Source organism: Crocodylus siamensis, chromosome 3, assembly GCF_052110815.1.
Source record: "Crocodylus siamensis isolate JL-2025a chromosome 3, ASM5211081v1, whole genome shotgun sequence".
Taxonomy (NCBI): domain Eukaryota; kingdom Metazoa; phylum Chordata; order Crocodylia; family Crocodylidae; genus Crocodylus; species Crocodylus siamensis.
Window position 1 is genome coordinate 92089600 of NC_143397.1, and position 22718 is coordinate 92112317.

General features: G+C 40.0%; 1 long non-coding RNA gene across 3 annotated transcripts in view; it reads right to left on the reverse strand.

Annotated features, from left to right (window-relative positions):
* Positions 1 to 586: 586 nt before the first annotated feature.
* LOC149868539 (uncharacterized) overlaps positions 587 to 22718 on the reverse strand; it is a 126113-nt gene continuing 103981 nt past the window's right edge. For 2 of the 3 annotated variants that reach the window (XR_016441004.1, XR_016441003.1), the window contains 3 exons: positions 17302 to 17429; positions 10558 to 10620; positions 587 to 709 (listed from right to left, as the gene is read on the reverse strand). This is a non-coding gene — a long non-coding RNA (uncharacterized LOC149868539). Of the gene's footprint in view, positions 710 to 10557; positions 10621 to 13736; positions 14043 to 17301; positions 17430 to 22718 lie in introns of those variants that run through there. The other variant, XR_016441005.1, reaches the window with a different exon arrangement.

Consider the following 22718-nt stretch of genomic DNA (forward strand, 5'->3'; position numbering starts at 1 on the left):
CATCTATTTTAAAGTATTACTATTTACATATAAAGGCATCAAGCCATGACCAGATTACCCAGTCAGGGTCTGACAGGGACACCTGAAATCCCACCCAACAAATGCATGTATTTAATATGTTACATATACTGGCAAATGTTCATAAGGCATTGGGTACGCAGACACCCTATATGTATATACAAATATAGTATTTTGCAGCAGCATCACTTCTGTCCATCTTTGAAATTCTGATCTTTAGCTGCTGTAGTCTGGACTACCTACCAGATCTTTTGCCATCAGATGACCGTTGTTATTTTGAAGGATCATAACTGGAAACCTGAACAGATTCCTAGATATAACCTTGAGAAAGGAAAGTATATCAGCTCTGTCAAGGTTTTTATATACAGTACTCACTCTACTCAGTTTTGTGATGCACGAGGACGAGGCAAAATCTTCACCAAACAGAAGAAGATGCATCTTTAAGGATTTTGAAATAGCCCAGCTGATTTTCACTATTTGGGGATCTAGTCCAAGATCTTTTAAGTTGTTCATAGGATACAGCACAAGCATAAATTGTGCATCTACATCCTACCTCATAGTGATGCTGTGGAAGAGGCTCTTGGGTACCCCTGGGTGTTCCTTCTTAAAATTCGGCCGCCCAACTCAGAAGTAAGATGCATTCATTGTCTTTGGTGCAGACAGCCCCTTTCTGACTATGGCTGAATCAACCCTGCCAGAGATGACATATTTAGAATGCAAAATAATACTTCCAAAATACTTTGTATATTTATCATGTTAGATTAGATGTAAAAAACAACTGTTTCCAACTGGCACCATGTATCTGAGCAAGATACTTCCAGCCTTCCCCCCTTACAAAGTTTTCTTGCCTGGCCCCTATTTCAAGATAAATGCTGGTCTTTATTTCCAGACTATTTTTCAATAAGAAAACACAAACCTTTGGAATTCCTGCAAAGTTCAGCTTCATAAGGTTTGAAAGAATCACATCATAGAGAAAAAAACTGATCAAAAGAGTGACTGTCAAGCCTGGGAATGATTATTTTAGTGAACAGGTCACAATAAGAGTACAATAGAACTCCAAACAACTGTGTTAATTGGGACCAACTCCTGCACATTGATGAAAACACGGTTGATCGGTAACCACATACAACATGACTGCAAATCCACAGGTAAAAAATAGATGGCAATTTAAAGGGCATTTAGAAGGGTATTTTTGAGAGAGGCAAGGATTATTTGGGGTGATATCTTTTATTGGATACAGCACTGCATGGTTGGGATAAAGACAGACAGGATTTCAAATGCAAGGCATTGTCTTGTCTAACTTTATCCCAACTATATAGTTAGTCCAATACAAGATACCACCAAAAATATCTTAGCTTCTTACATAATTTCTGGACTATCATAGCTACATCACTCCAACGCTACCAAATGGGGACACATTTTTAGAGTTCTCAAAAAACAGCAAGAGATTTCCAGGTCCAAAAAGAGCAAAAACTCTGCAGAACTCTAAGAGAAGGAAATACATTGTACTGCAGAAACAATATGATGTTGACTGGAGTGCAGTTGTTTGGCTTTGGCTGTATATGAAATGAAAATGAATGATTAGGGAAGGTAGAGTAAAGACTTCCATTCATCCTCTCATACCCCATCAAATGCACAGACAGTCTATGGAACATATTGCTACAAGACAGCATTGGTAAGATTCAGGAGGTTTAAAAAAAGGATTAGAGATCAACAATATTCATAGTTAGGGTTAAGTTTGGAAGTGCATACACATATGAATTGGGTAATAAGCCAACCCTTAGTTACTGAGGAGGAAACTGCCTGTATGGATTGGATTTCTTCCTCTGAAGCAGCCAGTACTGGTCACAGCTTAAAATACAATATTGATCACCTGGATCACTGCTGTGGTCTAAGACAACTACTCCCAAATTTAGCAAGATTTGCTGCCTTCCCTCTCATGCTTGTGAAGGAAAGAAATGTTTTAACTTGGAAAAACAAAAGAATAGAATTCCGGAGTCTGACCCTTTCCTCCTGTTCCTTTGTAGGACATAGGCCTTTTTAAAACCCAAGTGGAAAAACAGTTGGCTGGAGATCAATATTCCCATTTTTTGAAAGAGGATGGAGCTAGACTGTTTTCTGTGATGGCAGATGACAGAACAAGGAGCAATGGTCTCAAGTTGCACAAAGGGAAGTTTAGGTTAAATATTAGGAAGAATTTGCTTACTAGGTGGGTGGTTAAATACTGGAACAGGTTACCCAGAGAGATGTTGAAATCTTCATCCTTAGAGGTTTTTCAAACCCGGCTAGACGAAGCTTTTAGCTGAGATGATCTAGTTGGGGATAGTTCTGTTCTGACCAGGGGGTTGGACTAGATGACTGCCTGAGGTCTCTTCCAATCCTAATTTTCTATGATTCTATTTTTCTTTTGGAAATTAAATCAAGTAATATGCAATTAGGGTCTACAGAGAGAGGAGGAAAGAGGGGGACACTTTTCCAGGAAGGTTGTTTTGGCAAAAAACAGGGGGCACACAATTGTGCACTGACATTATTTACCATGTGGTGAGTGCATATAAAGATACTTGCATATGCAAATAGTTAGAGAACTGCTAATGAATACTATGAATACGGTGTGTGAATTTTCATACTAGCTGTGCATAATAGACTTTGCACAAATGCAGAATCTCCCCATTTCCCAGGGAGGAAATGCATTTGGGTGGAAAGTGATTCTTTTTCTTTTATGGGAATAAAAATTTTGAAAAACTCTATTGCAGAAGATCTGAGATGGAGGAGTCGGCTTTTTCCTCCTGGCTCAAATGGCTCAGGAGTTCATTGCATCACATTAATTGCATGTGTAGATGCACCTACTGTCTCTCACCCTGAGCTGCATCAAAAATGAATGCTCTAGCATTGCAAATCCTTTGCATGCATTTCTCTGCAGTTTAATTTGCTAATTATTTATTTTAATTCCCTAATAGTTTTGCACCCTGGCCCCATTTCAGGTTTCCTTCTGTAAGTACACCTGTTGCTAAAAGAGAAGCATGATCCAAATCTAGCTTGTCCTCTTCCTTCAGAGACTGCAGGCTGCTATATAAACACAGCAGAAAAATGAGATGGAAATCTCATGAGAGGAACTTTTCCCTTGAGTTATTCAATTTTCCCTTCCTTCAGACAGGTTGGAAATAAGATATTTTGAAAAATAAACATTGCCTCATCATTTTAGTTTAATTCAGAAAGAGCAGAAATGTGTGCATACAAAAATAGAGAGTATATTTACTTACAGACTGAAATTTGTAGAATCTCTAAAAAAAGAACCTGGTTTTAGTTTGAGTGATGATTAGGAAGAATTTCTATTTTATCCACATGAATTAGTGCGTATACTGTGTGATGCACCTGGAGCCCAGATAGGCATGTAAGTATGTATATATGTATGTATGTATGTACATACTTATTTATGCAATGTATATACTGCCCTTTCCAAAAAGGCTCTTTCAGCAAGAGATGCAGAACAATTTAAAAGGGCATAAGCAAAACAAAATATAACAAAATAAAGCAGATTCGCTTTACCAACACCTCCACCTTGGTTTGATTGCAAATACCTGCCCAAACAGAATGATCTTGCAATGTTTCCAGAAGATGTCTAGCTCTAGTAGGTGTCAGAAGAAAGGGAGTTTCAGAGCTGAGAAACAACTGCCAAGACTGACCTCCCAAGCATTTTCACCAAGTGGACTTGGTGTGCTCATGGTACTTGTGGAAGGCTGCTCTCAGCTGACCTTAGAGCTTGTAAGGTTCAGGCCATGTAGGGTCTTATAGGTCAAAACCAGCACCTTGAATTGTGCCCAGAAAACTACTAGGAGCCAGTGCAGATGCTGGAGGACTGAAGTTATGTGCTCCTGGCAGCCAGACCCCATCAGAAAGTGGGCTGCCACATTCTGCACCAGGAATAGCTTCCAGGCAGTTTTCAAGGGGAGCCTTATGTAGAGCATATTGCATGAATCCAGCTTTGTGGTTATAAAGGCATGAATAATGGTGGCCAGACCAGAGTCTGAAATAAAAGATCACAGCCTTTTCACCAGATGGAGTTGGTGAAAGACATTCATAGCTGTAGTTGCCACCTGAAAATCCAGGTGCAGCAGAGGACCAGGAGCATCAAGGCTGAAAACCTGAGTGACATCGGGAGGCTGAACCCCAATCATGATAGATATCTCAGTCCCCCAAATCAAGTGGTCTTCCCACCACCATCATCTCCTCCTTGTCTGGATTCAGTTTCAATTGATTTATTCACATCCAGTCCCCAACAACAGCCTGGCAGGTGCAGCATCAGGAGAAGAGAAGTTCAGCAAAGTCAAAGTTCATTGCAGGGAGTATTATTTGTGAATATTTCAGAGGCAAATGTGCCTCAGAGAAGAGTAGTGCTACTCTATATACAAAACAAATCATGTAAAACAAAAATAAAATTCCTCCTCTGGGGTAAAAGGAACTATGAACTATTGCCTGACAGTACTTTATTTTTATCTGCATTATTTGTTCTGTACCACATACAGAACTAAAAGTCAGTCAACAAAGGTTATATTCCACATACGTACCTATTCTTGATAGCTCCAAATACTGTCAACTTTACATCTCTATTTACCTGATTCTTAACTCAGGAAAGCCTCCCAGTGAAGTCAATGAGAGCTATGCTTGAGTGAGAAATGTAAGCTTGTTCCTCATCTCTCTTAATTTTTACGTATATTAGAGTAGCATTTAGGAGCCTTAAATTATAGGCCAGAAGGACATGTGCTAGTCTCTATAGAAGCACAAAGCAAAAAGACAGCCACTGTGTCTTCTCAAAGCTATTTATGGTTACTTTTGTTCTCCTGGACTCATGTAAAAGGAGTTACTCTTCTTTTTCTTTGTTGCTGACTTCATTCTGGTCCTTCTAATGCCTCTGAGTAACCAAGTTAATTTTGGACACTGAATCATCATTAATCACCATTAATTAGTTCATGAAATGTGATTAGTTATTTTTAAACCACTTTCTGCATAGGGTCCCTTAACATTTGATACATTTACAAGATCTTCTGCAAAGAGCTGCTGAATGTTGCTTGTTTCAGTTTGGCTGCCAAGAAATAGAGAGATTGACTCTAGCTAAACATATAAACAATTCACATCTAATCCGCTGTCAGTTTCAGAGGAAGCACTGTAAAACACTACCATTTTATTTTTGTCCATTATTATAGATGCCTTAATCAAAATTCTGACTCTTACTATTTAAAATAGATATCTCCAGTTTTACCAGGGAATACACAAGTTATCACACAGACACATGACATTGCAGCATTATACTCTGACTGGGCACCCCTGAAAGGGAACATACCAGGGCTCTGAGCCTAAATAAACAAATATTTTCAACTATTATTAGTTCAAAAGCTACTTTTTAAAGCTGCAGTGATGTAGAATAATGTAGAATCTATGAAGGACAACTGATTCCTTCCAACTCCTGTTACCAATAAGCAAATGCTGCATATCTGATTAGCCCTACTGTTTAGAATTCAGAATAACAGTTCCCCAATTATATTGCCAACTAAACACAGACTATATATCCAGTTATCTTTATTGTTTAGTATTTAAAACACATATTTAATCCACTGCTATCACAGTAAGCATTTAAAGGTCTTCCAACACAAGTCTGAGAAGCAAGAACATATAGGATCAATCTGACAGTCCTAACTATCACCTTAAGTATTACTCAGTTCAGAACCATGCCTTTCTAAGCCTATTTTTGAAACAAGAAGCATTAAAAATAGGATCAAAGAGAATCTTAACACACATGAATAATCTACTCAGATGGATTTTTTACATAAAAATATGTAATTGGTTTTGCAAGGTTTATTTCTAGATGGACAAAAAAGTATTTTGTCACTCCAGATCTGTAATAATGAAAAGTAACATTGTAAGAGCTTTTCCTGCTTGAAAGTAGACTCATTGCTATTATCATTCTATACAGCCAAATGGTATGTATATCCATTGTTTTGAAATTAGTGAGTAAAATCTCACAGACATATATACAGAGCAAAGCTTAGAGCTGCTTTTTTTTATAAAACTGAAAACAAGTACTGCATAATATATAAAGTTGTGTAAATACTACATTTGCTCTGGTTTGTCATATTGTCCAGCATAAGTATTCCAAAATGCATCTATGTAAAACTTCATAAAGATAATTTCAGCCTGGGCAAAGCCCAATGCCAGCAATCCCCTATATACGTTGGAAGAGCTTTCACTAAACAGATTGTTTAGTGTAAAATAAAGAATCTCACTGGCTGGTAACTAAATTGATCATGGAGTGGCTTTGTTTTTCACATGCCAGTCTTACAAATTTGTTCGTTTCATAATAAAATGCCTGTGAAAATGTTGTTGCATATGGAAACATTTTCATGTAGTCGAAGAAAAATCAACAGAAGAAGGATTTTGCAGTGATCTAAATAATAATAATAATAATACAACCAGTAAAGAAGATGTACTACAGGCCACTACATAAGATATTATACAGGGACCCAAGAAACTCAGATTGTAATCTGGACTTTCCTACTGGCCTTTGTCTATTTCAGCTTCCTCACCTATACAAGTGACCGAGAGAGCTGACCTTAGGCAAAATGGCACCCTGGGCAAACTTGTATTTTGCTGCACCCTTCCACCTCCCTCACCCCAAGCGAGTGGTGCTGCTGCAGGCAAAGGGAGAGGCAGGTGGGCAGGGGCATGGGGTGCAGTCCAGTGAGGTACAGCAGCATGATGTGCCAGGTAGGCAGGTGGACAAGCACTGCTGCTTCTGTGCAGGATCAAGACAAGAGGACTAGAGTGGGTGCCATCCTGTCCACATGCGTCTGGCCCAGCTCCCCCTAAGCAGCTGCTGGAGGCAGGGGCAGGCTGAGATGGGCACCACTCCTTCTGCCTGGGGATTGCCCAGGGAGGGATGGGAGGAGAGCACTGCTGTAAGTGGGGGCTGTTCACACATATGTGTGTGTGCATGTGTGGTGCCCCCATGACCACATTGCCCTGGGTGGTCACCCACGTCACTCACCCCTAAGGCAAGCTGTGCATATTAATACCTACACTCCTATACAACATACATTTTCATAATGTGTTTACAATATGGCTAACAAAAATTAAAGAATCACTGAATTAGAAGCACCTATTTCTTGTATTAACAGATAAAGAGTTTAAAGGAAAATTAATCAAATAGAGTGAACTTATTAAAAGAAAATCATTGATATGATATGATATGATATTTATTAAAATGGTATATATTTATGGTTCTGTACCCGTGACATATCCTGTCTCAGTTCTGATGCATTCTCCTTGTCTCCAGACCAGAAAATAACTCACTGGTCTCAAAGAATGCTGACTTCAGTGGGGTTTAATTCTTGGTGCTGGCCAGAGAAATTGTTCTGTTAAATTGGGGTCTTGTTTTGTACTACAAACTAACCCAGAAGACATATATTAAAACATTTTCAAGATTCTAAGATCCATTCCCCTTGAGTTTATAAATATTCTACAAATGTTAATTGCTTCCAAATACTGTTTTTTTGCCACAGAAGTCTTGGCTTACTCAGTGTCCAAATTGATGGTCCTCTGTGGCAGCTATTCAACATGTTATCTACCTTTCACTGTGTTCCTGTAGCTATTTAGGATTGCAGGTATATAAAGGGTGTGCCTACATGTGCATTTCCACTGGCTTAAATGTACTGCACAGTAAACAGGAATAGGCCAGTATCTACACATGAAGGCGTTAATGTACATTAACACTGTGTGTAGACTTACTTGGGACTAAAGCTAGTCCCAAGTCAGTCCACATACACAGTGTTACTGCTCAGTAAGGCATCCATATGTGTTACTGTGCAGTAACTAATTGGGCATAAATTTGAGTGCAGATTTATGCTCAAGTCAGCATCAGTCACTATATTTACTGCACAGTACAGGTTTGCACTTGTAAACATTCACCCATACTGCACAGTAATTTCAGTTACTACACAGTAAATGCACATGTGTAGATGAGCCCAAAGAGTAGAAGAGGCAATTGTCCCAGGCTACTATGTGCTCTGGGGATGTGGAATGCTCCTGTCTGCAGATCAGCCTTAATAAAATAATACGGTGCTGAGAACAACTCCAGAGTAAATCTTCCTCATAAAATGGTTATAAAGAGCCTGACAATATTAACAATATATTTTTAAAGGAGTGTTGAAAGACTGATAATGGTATATCACTTCTATCCAGTTATCTCAAAGCACTTTAATGACCTATGACTCAGAAAATGCCTGCAAGTAAGGAAAATAGTGGTACCCCCATTACAGGTAGGGAATAGGGACTGAGTAAGGGTTAGAGGCTTACATGAGATCACAAAGTGTGCAGCAGTACTAGAAATAGAACTCAGAGAGCCTAGCTCGATGCTTTAGCTAGAAGACACTGTTCCCTTAATAAGAGTGTATGGCTAGATAATCAAATAAAAGGTATAAAAAGTCAAGCTGAGAAGCCTAAGAATAAATCTGAAATGATGAAAGGTAATAAGGACTTTGTGATTTCTGTAAAACAGGCTAAATGGTGCTTGCAGAGGCAAATTGAAAGACTGGAGAACTGTTGGACAGCTACATCTGTGGGAGTGCTGAAAATTCCTTCAGGTAAGAAGAGAGAAGTCCCAGTGGGATTCACAGAGAAATATTAGACGTTGATGAAGAAAGTGATCTGCTATAAAAGAAGTGTTGTTATAATAACTCTCACTAGAGGCTGAGGGAACAGAGGCAAAGCCAGTCCAGCAACAGAAGGGAAGCAGTTCTATACAAATTCTCTACTCACAATGATTGCTGAATCCGTATAACTTGCTCCCATGTCCCCATGCACTTGTTTCCTGCATCTCTAGAAGACCCTTCCATAATAACAGCTATCTGGTGGGTAGTGAGACAGCAGAATCCCAATAATTCTCCAGACACTAAATCTGCACTGACATGCGAGGGATGTAGTATCAGATGTAGGGTTAGCAAAATAAATGGGGAGGAAGATGTCACAAACTGTATGCTAGGCTTCTCCTGAGGCAACTCAGTAACTCCATTTCCAATACATCCGGCTTGTGACAATGCCCCAGGCCAGCCCATAATCCATGTAAACCCAGAGTAACTCCACTGGTATCAATGGAGCCACAAAAGGGTGAAAACTATGCAAGTGAGGTGAAAGTTTGGCTTCAAGAATACAGAGTTCTACATGGATAATCAAGCTTCCTGAGCATAACATAACTTCCAGCATCCCAGATGGAGTACCCACGCATGAGTACAATACAATAATAATACTTAATATTAAAAATAGGGACAAAATAGAACTATGACTCTGACCTTTAGAAATCCAAGAAGGATGTTCTGTGCCTGAAAACTGGTCCAACATTTCTCCCAGCTACACAGTTGGTCTAATAAGTGGCATCACAACAGCAACACTCTATCCCTTAAGAATTCCAAATCATTCATCATTTTATGGCTTGTCACAGAAAACTCACTTTTGCATTTGGTAGTATATTTGACAAAACACAGTTCAGGGAATTTTTTTATAGGATAAAAACACATAATTTGTATATTTTTCACCTAAAGCAAGTGCAAATTTATCTCCCTTAAAAATGCTATTTGTTACCATAAAAACAATTGTAAGTGGGTAGGTGGGTGGGGGCGTGCACGCATGTGAGAGATAGGACTGGGATATATTTAATCAAGTACAGTATTTGAGTGAAACCACGTGATTTTTAAAATGATTCTTGCAAACAAACAGAAAGCAATAAAAGAAAAAGCCTTTGTCCAGCTGCAGCAAACACAGCAATTTGCAGATCTGTTTATGAGATAAATTAATCCCCAACAGTAATAATTATTTGTATCCATTTTGTACAACTGTTGTTTGCGTGTGTCAGCAGAAACGTAAGGATCTGCTATTTAAAGGCTGTTAGCTGACAAAGGTGACATAAGAGGAAGGTCTCAGTTTAGTTCCTGGTGGAGAATACTGTTGAGATCACCCAGAAGCACTGCCACCGGAGGATTCTTCAGTGTCTGAAGAGACACCACAGTATGAATGGTTGCAGAAAGTGAACTGTGCTCATAGTCTTGGGAGTCAGGTCTGTCCACATGCAGTTTAAGCAGATCAAAGCACTGGGAGGTAACCTGCATTTCTGCTGCCCATGTTGTACCTAAAGCATAGGTGCCAACTTTTATTTTTGCCAGGGCAGACCTAAGATGATGGACATATGGAAAGTTTTACACATTTCAGGTGACGGGGAGCCAGGGCCCTCATGCCCCCACATACTTGGCATCTCTGACCTAAGGTCAAGTATTTATAGACCGAAGATTTCAATTCCATTGTTATTCATCTGGCACTTTCATTTCTAACAGAGAGGCATGAAGAAATGGAGTGTTGCTAAGCTTTGGACTGTCCTACCAGAACAAAATATGGAGACATATCCCTGATTTCTAATTTACTTCCAACTATTCGTGCTACAGATGCACCTATCCAGCCAAGCATGCCTTGAGGCAGTGGCTGATCTGTGGGGATACTTACATGGTACCTTCTGTATTTGAGCATGCTGAATTCCAGTCCTCCCACTGCTGCACTTGAGTTGCACTGGAGGAATGAGAAATAGGGTTATTTCATGCAGCTATACAACACAAGACAGAGCATCATCTAAAGTGAAGCAGTGAATGCATGCCACATTGTCCTACATCTCTGGGCTCTGCAGTAAGAATGCAGTAACGCTAATATGCAAATACCTATATTATGTCTGAAATAATGTGTGCAGATAGACAACAGACATTAAAACCACTGGGAAAAAAGAGTGTTAATGCTTTCCAAAGGTTATAATATAGGCAAGGGAGAGTGTGTAATAAATCATAAACATTGCTTTATAAAGAACAAATGTTTTTAGGTTGATTTAACAGAAATAGCCTTGCCTTTCCTTCAGGATATTTTCAGAGATTTATAGCATCTCTACCAAAATATTTTAAGCACATCTTTAAGCAACACATTGCTGCTGATTTTGCAAAGTGAGCAAATGAAATTTTCTAATTTCATTTGCTAAATAAGCTATTTTACTGCCTATTTGGTGAAGTAGCCAAGTTTCTGATTGTTTCGCATAGTGGACAGAAGTTGTTGACTAATCTGCAAATGAGGTACTGAAATTGCCTGTTGTTCAAAAGAAGCAATTTTTCAAAATCAGTCTAACTTACATATTTGCTGGTTGAGCCTATCAAATCCATTCCCAAAACAGCCTTCAAAAATTATACAGAAGAGAAGGGAAACATTTGTACCCAGAGCTTCCATGCAACAATTCATACACAACATGGACAAGTAAATTACCATATTTCATATATTATGTACATAGTATGAGAAATTAAATGTCAGTCTTTAGATTTAAAAGTTTACAGAGCCAATGAAGGAAAGAAGATGGTGTATTTTTGCAAGTAAAGCTGAACTATAAGCTCTGTCTTGAGATTTCACTCAGCTTTACACAAGCAAGCACCTTGAGTGAGTATGAACTGAGCAAGGTTCTCAAGAGTTTATCAGGGCGAAAAGGAGGTAAAGCAATGTTGGCCCTGGCCAGATGTAACATTTGACACACACCAGACACCTTTGAAGTGCTTCAGACAATGAGCAGACAGATACACCTACACACCTCATGAAGCACTCCAAAAATAACACCGGTGAAAACAGAGACTTCGTTGAAGTGCTTTTTCTTGTGTATGCCCATTCTATGGAGTATGACAGGGGGTTGCTCAGGGGCAGGGTGGGGAAAGCAAGGTGGACAAATGAGTGCTTTCCTGTCATGAGGGCTGAAGGGTAAGAATCCCTGTGCACCATTCAGCCACCAGTCTCCTTGTTCAGACCAGGGTTGGGGAGGAAGTGAGGGCAGGGACTCCCAGGATTCTGGTTCCAGTAGGGTGTGCAAAGTCCCCAGTCTCCTGGTTCTGATATGGGGCACTCCAGGAGACTGGAAATGAGTACACAAGAGTGCTTATTGACTGTCCGACTCCTTGTCGCCTGTTCCTCAGAGAAAATCTCACAAGGTTCTTAATTTCACAGGCTATGGGAGAGTCCCTGTTCCCCTGAGCACTACCAGGAGTAACAAGGAATAATGACCATAAGTTGATAGAGTAGATTCAGGCTAGATATCAGGAAGCGCTACTTCACAGTCAGGGCAGTTAGGATCTGAAACCAACTTCCAAGGGAAGTGGTGCTTGCCTCTACCCTGGAGGTCTTCAAAAGGAGCCTTGATAATCACTTACCCGGGGTCGCTTGACCCCAGCATCCTTTCCTGCCCATGGCAGGGGGTTGGACTTGATGATCTGCTCAGGTCCCTTCCGACACTACCAACTATGAAACTATGAATAAGGATTACATGTAAATAAATACAAGCCATGAATTCTATAACATGCTCTATACCTAAGTATCCAAAAGCTGTACCAAGATAGGAAAGTAGCATTATACAGTTTTACAGATGGAAAAACTGAAGGAAAATAATGAAAACTCTGGGAAATTCAGTGATAAATCTTATGACTAGTTGTATATCAAGTTATGATCAAGGCCCGTCAATTCAGTGGGCTTCAGACCAGGCCTGAGGCAGAGCTGAGACTAGAACCCACATGGTATCTGCTGAGACATAAAATGGCAGCAATTAACAAGTGCTGGAGGTATTGCATGTGTGTGTGTGTGTTTGTGTGTGGGGAGAGGCGCGTACATGCGTGTGCATGTAGAAGCCAGGTAGTTAAGCTAAAGATTTTAAACAAGCTGGCAGCAGAGGTACAGTCATGTAAGCACTTTAATTCTTCAGGGTGGCAATAAATTGGTGAGAAAAGAAATTAGACCTGTAAAAATAGACAACTGCCTGTGAGCTGTGCCTTACCTGTAGTAATAAAAATTAAATCATACATTAAAAAACTTAATAGACCCAGTTTGCTTACAGTATGCATATTTGTCCTGAAAAGAACTCAATGTTTTCCTATTGATAGGCATCAGTTAAAGCAAACCATGCATGCAGTAATGCTTATTTCAAGGAATTATATAGATCTGCGGATTAGTAAGAGGTTAATGAACCTTTTCATTCTAGTACATTGATTTGAATAAGGCCCAGGACAGTAGTGACTAGAGCTGAAAGGACTTTTTAGCATGAAATATCACCACTAAAAATGTATTTTTGGTTTTGGGCAATGTCGTGCATGCAAAACATGCAAAGACAATTATATATTTATAAAAAGCAGCATGCAGTATAACTGCCATTGATCCGCATGACTGAAAAAGGGATGGAGCACATGCCTCCATTCTGGGGCACATGTATAGATGCCCATGGTGTACTTGAATATCTATTTCTGTTCAACTACATAGGTGGCCCTCATCATTTCAGCATCTGAGTGCTTTCATGCATTATTTTATGTCAGTCTAGTTTCCCTTCCTTTCCTGACACTGTTGGCTACAAAGGACCAACTCACAGGATCATCATAAATTATAGTTTGTTAGACAGGATGTGAAGTTTTAATAAAATTATAAATACAAATTCTGGTGGGTTATGTGCGTTTGTGGTCACCTTAGCGCGCGTGCGCGCGCACACACACACACACACACATATTCAAACAATTGCTGGAATAGTAGTGTAGCACTAATGTTGGTTTATACCTATCCAAGGCACTGGAGTCTGCTGTCGATGGTCAGCTTCCTCTAGGGCAAGGTCTCCTCCAGAAGGGGGTCACCTGCTTGTCCTTCTGTCTCGGTAGGTCAGGTGCTGGATGAGGGGGCACCAACGAGGGTCACACTGGCGCACTTGTGTGATCCCCCAGCATCGTCTTGGCCACCCAGTCCAAAGGTCACTGTCCCACAAGAGTCTTGAGTAGTGCATGACAGCTGTCAGTCACAGTCACTGGGGTTCTGCCTGATGGTGCAGTTTCAGGAGTCCAACTTTGACATGATTGACTTAACGGCTGTATCATCATGGGTTATAGGAATAGTCAGTAGGGTGAGCGCTTAGTTCCAGGAATCAGTTCCTTGGCTTGATTAGCCTGAAATGGACAGAGGAACACATTCTCCAGAGGACTACAGCACTAACAGAGCACCACCCATTTAAGAGCCAGAAAGTTTAAGACTGACAACGCAGTTCAATTTGCCCTGCCTGCTTCACCTCAGGGCAACTGGATTTAAGATGTAGAACAGTCAGCAATAAGAGGTTGGCTGGAAGACAAAGAGACTGTGGGAGACCTGATAGACTAAGGAATAGCAATAGGTTGTAGCCTGCCAGAAAACCTGTTCTGGTTTGCATCTGCTAGTGCCCATAAGCTGTTAGTGAAGCAGCTAGAGAGGCTATCACTACCAAAGTCAACCTGTAGACAGAGGACCTGACAGTTGAGCTCACAGATGCTGAAGAGCCATTAAGAAGGAACATCTTGTAGCAAAAAACTTGATGAGGGTCCTTTGTGTTACTTAGGAAAAGCAGCTTGGGAGATCGATGCCAGAAAGGGAATCAAGGTAGGAGACAGACCAAGAAAGGATCAAGGGATGGGTGAAAAACCAGCTAAAGTGGCTGTTTTTTAACAGAACCCAAAGGAATAGGTGCATCTGTATTCCTCAACCAACCTCTAGTAAAGCAGGACACCAAAGGCTGAAAAAGAAACTCTTGGGTGCTACCCCAAAAGGAGAGAGAGAGATTTAGATGGAGGTAAGAACAAGCAACATCATGGGGAGTGGGCTATCAGTGGGCACGTATATACATGCACATTTACTGCACAGTGACCAAAATGATTACACAGTACGGGTGCATATCTACACATGCATGCCCATACTGTGCAGTAAATATGGAGTCTATGCAGACTTGAGCATAAATATGATACCTGCATCATGTAAGTATCAAATTTACACCAATTAGTTACTGCAGTCACACATGTGTAGATACTTTACTGCACAGTAACTGTAGTCCTAAGTCAGTCCACATACGGCATTAATGCACTTTACACCTGCACATGTAGATGCCAGCTTATTCCTGCTTACTGTGCAGTAACTTACTGTGCAGTAAATTTAAGCCAATGTAAATGCATGTGTAGACATGCCCAATGGGGTGAAGCAGCAGCAGGAGTAGGCTCCCTGGTGAGTATATAACCAGAAGGAGGCACATGAGGGCAAAGGTGGGTTTTAATTTTTTTAAATATTACTTTTCAAATGTTAATTTCAAAATAGCATTTTTCATATGAAAATAGGCCTATTTAACAGGAAAAAAAACAGGGCAAAAGGATTTTTAAGAGTCAAATAACCCCCAAAATTGATCTTTTCAATTTGGGTAGTTTTCATTTTGGGTTGAAGGAAATTTTTATATACGTATTATTTGACTTTTTTTTTTGGCTTTCGCCATCAAACTGAAAAATCCATTTTTCACTCATCTGTAGTTAAAACAGAGATTGCACTAACTAAAGCAAGCAAGAAAAGGACCTAAAAGAAAGAAATTAGAGTTTGTTTTTTGTCAGTCCGTAACCAATTGAAATAATATTTGTTACAAATGTAGTCCTTTTAACACTAAGTGAATCATTTACAAACCGGTCCTGACTTCTGCAATTTATTTGAGTTTCTTAAGTAACTGGTGAATACAAACAATAATGTGATGCTTAAAGGTCATTCACAACTGTGCATAATGAATATTTGATAACCATGTTGTTTGCTTGGAGACATAAAGCACAGGGCATTGTTTCTTCTCCCAGGATGAATGAAACTTCTTTTAAAAAAAGTAATGCAAGGAAACAATAAATGTTAATTATAATGAACTTGTAGAATGAGTTTTCTGACAAATAAATATTTGGGGAGCCAAGGGTTTACCTTCATTAGCCAATGTGGTTTAAAACTAAAACTGTCATGTCTTAACTAGGATTTTAACACACATTATCTAACATAGGCTAGTTTAGCACAGGATAAAAATGTATCTTTTCACTCTACTGAATGGACAATGAATTATCAAGTGTTTCAGTAAACGTAATCTTTCTAAGGTGCCCAGATACCACGTGATGAATGAAAAATAGATGTTTGGGATAGCAATAAGCACAAATAGCAAAACCAAAACAACAGAAAATCGCAAGACAGAAAGGAAACACGTTATCAGACAACTAAAACGGAGGCACTGGTTAGCCAACGTAAGAATATTATTTTTGAGAGCCACCTTTTAAAAGGCTATGACAAAGCTCATAATCAGGTCTGGAATGATCAGATTAACCGACTACTAAACACCCTGCTTGCTTTATCAAACAAGTAGCTGCCAACATATTACTCTGGTTATAAACAAAATGATCCACATTGACAGAAGCTTGGAACAGGCAATTTGTGGTAGTTGGCTCATCAGAAATGGAAACTACTTTTACATTTCTGAGAAAATCTATTAAAGTGAGGAGAAATGAAACAACAGGTGTCAACGTATCAGAGAACACTTAGAGCACCATTAACTTACACACATTTTTGCAAAAAACAACCCAGTGAGGAACCTCTGAGGTCTATAAAAAGGTATATTTTGCATATTTTATAAGACGATCATTTAGGAAAAGCAAAGGAGCAATTTAAATAAACATAGGGGGATTTGTTTAAGGGAGAAGCAAGGAGGAGATATGCTCTACACAGCCCCCATAAGCTTGTTATCTAGCTTATGATACACTGTTAAAAAAAATGTGTGATTGAATGTAAGAATTCAGTAATCTGTCTCATAATGCTCATAAGCTTAGTGGCAATAAACTTTGCTAAATACTAAGTTTGAGAAAATGCTGTGCAGGCAGATGGTGAATATGTGCCTAAAGTCTATCCCAGAGCTGCAAACATTGCCATCTGCTCCTGCACTGATTTGTTTTTTGTTCAGTGATATTGTTTAGAACTAGAGATCACATTTTCACAACACTGCAGTTTCACACCCAGCCCTCAATAATGGGATTTCCTCTCTCTCTTTCTTTCAAGCCTATTTGTATCTATCAGCCAAGAGCCTTAGTGACAGCTGAGGATCCCAGGACACAGCTGAGGTGTGGGGCACAGGGTGCAAAATTCTTTATACTTCCCTACTTCCGGGCTAGTCATGTGCTAAGCTGGTTTCTCAACATGGCTTGGAGCAGCCTGCAAGCCACTTTAAATTATACCAGCTGTCAGTGCTGCAAGTCAATGATTCAGCAGTCAGACATCAGCAGGGTGTAAGAAAAGCCCAGCCATAACCTTTTCATGCAGTCATTCCCATAATACCAGCAGCAAGTGAAAAAGGTGCCATAGCAAGTTTTATGTCAGTCTATGCAATGCAGAATTGCTCCTTACCAGAAGCATCCCCCATGGCCACATACACCAGCTCTTGCGACCAGCTGTGGGATGCAAACAGCTGACAAAAATGGAGAACACCTGAGTCAAGGTAGGCTGAATTTCAACTGGCTGCAAATGACAGGAACCTATGAAGCAGAAAATGTGCATTTAACACAGGGTCAAATCCTTAAGTCCTAACTAATGCATAACACTAAGCTCTCTGGTGGTTGCTAGAAAGAGGAGTAAGGGAAAATTCAAATGGGAAAAGGACCTGCAGGATTTGTCCTTGAAAACAATAGCTAAAACTTTTGAAAACTTGACTGGTTAAGTTTGCCATTATTTTACAATTCTGGACTATACTAATATTGTGTAGTTACTTGTCTAGCAAAGTTCATTTCAACCACATACTGCCCCCTTCCTCAGCTTTTCTTTCCCCCCAGTGACTATACTAACATGAATTATTTTATGTTACAGTAGGTCCAACAGGCCTCAACCATGATCACAGATCCATAGTGCAAAACACTGTACAGATGGATGGAAAGAGACTCTTCCAACCACAAAGAACTCGCAGTTTAATAGACATAGAAGATGCAAAAAAGATGAACGTGACTTGTGAAGGTCACAGGTATGTCAGTGACCAAGACACCCTGATTTTTCAAAACTTAAAGAAGTTTTGCTCTCACCTTTTCATGGGGGAAAGAAGTCTTTGGCCGTTACTAATTACATCAGAAATATTTTCCTTGTATTTCTTTTACTTTGCTGGAACTACTGATCAATGAGAATAGCATTATAATTATTTGGCAGGAAAACCAAGAGTAACCAAGTGAATCCAAAGTTCTAAAAGCACCTGACACCTTCAAATCACTACAGTTTGGAGGAGAGGAGTGAATTAGAAAGCTTATTAAAATAGCAGTGCTTTAGTTTTTCAGTTCCAAAATACAGAGCTCTAAATGAAGTTGAGTGTCACATGCAAGACTGTAGTGCATGAGTATATGAGAATGCTGGACTCCAAAAAGGTAGTGTGTGCTCTTTGCTGTGTATTTTGGAACTGCAAAACTAAAGCGCTGCTATTTTAATAAGCTTTCTAATTCACTGCTCTCCTCCAAACTCCAGTGATTTAAAGGTGTCAGGTTTTTTGTTTTGTTTTTTTAAAATACACATTTTTCCATAATTAAAACAAAATACCATTATATATTATTTGGATTGATATGGCATTCTCTTTTAATCATGGACAAATGTGGCTTTTGTTTGTTTGTTTTTAAATCAGAGAATTTGGGAATTATTTTTTTAATCAGTGAAAACCATGATCCTTGCAGATGAGCAATCAGACACATAATCTTTGTATGAATTTTACACCTCCAAGAAATTCATATGTGACCATTTACATGTATGATTGCCATAACATACACCTTTAACAACTTTGACAAAATTATACTTGTGCATTTTTGCATAAACAGTTTTGGAGACTAGGACAGAACATTAACCAGGTTGTAGCTGATCAAAAGAAAAATATTTTACTACTAAGGCTGATGAAAAATAAAAAATATGTTTCAAGAAAAAATATTAGAAATTTAAAGGAGTTACAAAAAATGAAAAACAAATCCTTTAAAAAAAAAAATCCCCCAGTATCTCTCTTCTCTCTTACTTCTATAGCAAAAAATAAAGGGGGCAAAAAAAAAAGGAATTGAAATTTGAATTACTAATGTGCTTTTAATCAAATATGGGAAATTCTTCAAAAAGTATATTTTTTGTGAAAATATTCATTTTTCACAAAATGCCATTTATCTTTGAGGAAATATTTTAATGAAAAGAAAATTGAGGCAGCTGTAGTTTCAGTCTCATTCACTAGGGTTGTGTGAGGCTTTGGACAGAGCTTCAGATCTGGAGAATCTTTGGACGCTTCAGGGTCTGAAGCGGCACATCCGGGTCAAAGTGCTGTCTTGTTCGGCTTCCCGAAGCGGTTTGGAGCCGCCTCAGAGATCTGGCCATAGGGTACAGTGGGGAAACAATAAAATATCTATAACTTTGTTAGTTTTTGTTCAATTTGGATGAACTTTTCAGGGGTGGTAGCTTCTGCAGAGAAGATAAAGCCTGCCATGTTTCAAGAAGATTGGTACAGGGGTTTGAGGGGAATGGCACCCCAAATTCTTGAAAGCAAAACTCATGTCACATCTAGGCATTACAACATAGTGTGGTGAAAACTACAGGTATGGTAGCTCTTACTGAGGCCACAAAGCCTGCCAAGTTTCAAGAAGATTGGTACAGGGGTTTGGGGGGAATTGCCCCTCTAGCTGTGGACAAGCAAAACTGGTGCCATAGGTGCTTGGGGGACTGACTCTGTCTGTCTTGGGGCCGGAGGGAAGACACTGTTGCAGACCTGGCTGCTAAGCTACGGTGTTACCAGTTACCAATCAATCAATCATAATTCACTCAGGGACCAGGGACTCAGGGCCCAGCTCAATACACAGGACATAGCTACTACATAATGACTTAAGGAGTATCAGTTAGCACCTACAAAACCAGGCTAAGGAGAAGAAAGACTCAATACATACAGTCAACTGCCCCAGGACAGACAGTCTTGGCATGAGTTTTGTCAGTCTGCAGCTAGGGGTGCAGGGCCCCAGAACCCCCCTGCACTGATCTCCTCCACAGCTGACAGGCATCACAGCAGGGGCCACCATCCCTGCAGCTGTCACCCTGCTGCACCTTAACATACGCAGTGTCACCCATAGCACTTGTTTTGCTTCTCCACAGCTTGAGGTGCAGTTCCCCCCAAACCCCTGCACCTATCTCCTTGAAACCTGGCAGGCTTTGTGGCCTCAGTAAGACCCACCAGCCCTGCAGTGTTGAGCCCCCTGTGGTGTAACACACAGTCGTGACACGCGTTTGGCTTTCAAGAATTTGGGGTACAGTTCCTCCCAAGCCCCTGCGCCAATCTTCTTGAAACGTGGCAGGCTTCATCCCCTCCGCAGTCTACCTTTCCTGAATATTTTCATCCAAATTGGATAAAAAACAACACCATTATAGATATTTCATTGATTCTGCATTATACCCTATGGCTGGATCTCCAAGGCAGCTCCGAAGCTTAGGAGCCACTTCAGCCGGATCGAGGTGGAAACCCAGTCTGGAGCTCCAGATCAGATTGTAGCCATCCGAAGCACCCGGATCCAAAGCCAGATTGGATCGCTGCTGACTCGCACAGGCCTATCATTCACTAAACACTACTAATTGCCAGTTCAGACATCTTAAAAATGGTAATTCTCTAGTTATGATTATGTTACTTGTTTTACTAGTTTTCATAGGTCATTGCTCTAATGAAGTTTGACACTACAGTACATTTACTAGATTTTCATATTGGCTTGTGTATGTTTCCTTCCTGTAACCAAATATGCTAATTCACCATATTCAGTGATGTGCAGTGGATCATAAGATGACAGGGCTGGAAGAAACCTCAAATGGTCATCCAGTTTAGCCCACTGCTCAAGGCAGGAGAATCCCTGACTAAACCATGCCACCTGTCTATCCTGCTCTTGAAAATTTTCAGGAATGTAAAATCCACAACTTCTCTACGTAGTCAGTTCCAATGCTTGACCACTCTCCTAGTTATAAAGTTCCTCCTCATCTCCAACCTTGAGGTCATTGCTCCTAGTCCATTTTCCCATGGTGATAGAGAAAAGCCCATCACTAGCCTCTCTATAATCCCCCTTCAGGTATTTGAAGAATGTCATCAAATCCCTACTTAATCTTCTGTTCTCTAGGCTAAATAACCCTTGCTCTTTCAGCTTTTCCTCATAAGTCTTGCTTCCTAGGACCCGAATTATCTTTGTTGCTTTGCATTGGAATCTTTCCAAACTGTCCAAATCCTTCTTGAAGCGTGGGGCCCAGAACTGGACATGGTACTCACGGTGAGGCCTCATCAGTGCAGAACTGAGTGGAAGAATCACTTCCCTTGATTTGCAAGAAACACAGCTTTTAATTCAACCCAGTGGACACATCTACATGAGACACTAAAAGCGCAGTAGACTAATTCAATTACTCATTAATGCATGAGCTTCTTTCTTTTTTGTTTTGTTTTTTTTTTTGAGGTGAGAAACAAGTGGGATTGTTAAAAAGTAAGTGATCTTTAGTGAGCAGCTATAAACAACTAAGCTATGAAAATAAGATATAAGAAACTTTAAAGGATGTTATTTTCTGGACAGAAGGAAAAATTCTTGTGTGTGGTCCAGAGGAAGGAGTGAAGCATAAACTGGTGTGGCTCCTAGATGCACTGTAACTCAGTGACTCTATTGCTTCCTTCTGGCTGTAGGAATGGTGGTAGCAATTTTTGCTGGTCTATATCAGAAGCAAATTATGACATCTCCTATGCTATCCATTTCTTCCAGGCACCACTCCCATGTCCACCTGATTCAGGTTTGAAAAGAGCAAGTGTGCAGAGTTAATTGCTGCTTAGTGCCTGGATGAAAGTCTCCTATACCCACACAAAGAGAGTAAGACCCCTGTACAGGCTAAGTCATTCATGTGGCAATAACCCAAAACCAAAGCAAATATCTTGCAACATTTTTAGTTGTTGAATAGCCTCAGGCCAGATGCTGATACACCATATTATACCTTACTCTACATATTGGGCCACTCATAAAGTTAGGTGCTACTTAAATTGGGTAACACAATAAACTTTTAGCTCGTGGTGCTCAAATATGCTGCCCTTAGGTTACAGAGTAACACAAGCGAAACTAGTAGTGTTACAGGCACGTTAAATTACTAATCGGGATAAGTAAGTGTGTAACAGGGAACTAGTCTGCCTGTTACCAAAAAGGTGAAAAAAGGGAAGAAATCTCACTGCAGAACTGAGAATGCCATTCCCAGAAGTGATGTCATTATTGGTAGTGACCCGTGATAAACCAGGATCATCTGTGAATGATGAATGGAATCATTTACCAAAAATGTCAAAGAGCACAATAAAAAGGAAGTTTGACTTAATGACCAACACCTAGAGCAGATCGGAGATTGATTATTGATGGTTGAAGCAGCCTCATGTGGAGGCATGGGAACTTTGGGAGAAGCAATTGGGAGGTTAATGTTGCAATGCTGCCCAGTGGTACTTCCCTTAATTTGGACTTTGAGAGGTGAGACTCTTGCAAGTTTTAAGGGCAGGAAGCCCCAGAGTTTTTTTGCATGCTTACGTGACACTTAAGGAGAAGTGAGCCAAACTGTGTGTGGAGTAAGCTTGGCTGAATGCCATTCATTGGAGGAAAAGCTTGGGAAGAGGGACTTTGTTCACTGGCACTATAAGCAAGTTACTGTATGTTACTGGGTTTGCTTTATGTGTGTAAAGAAAACAAAGATCATTCAGCTAATATAAGTGGATTCTAAGATTGGCAATCAATTTTCGTTTGCTTATTAATTTATTTCTCCCATCAAAGGTGTGGCAGGTGCAT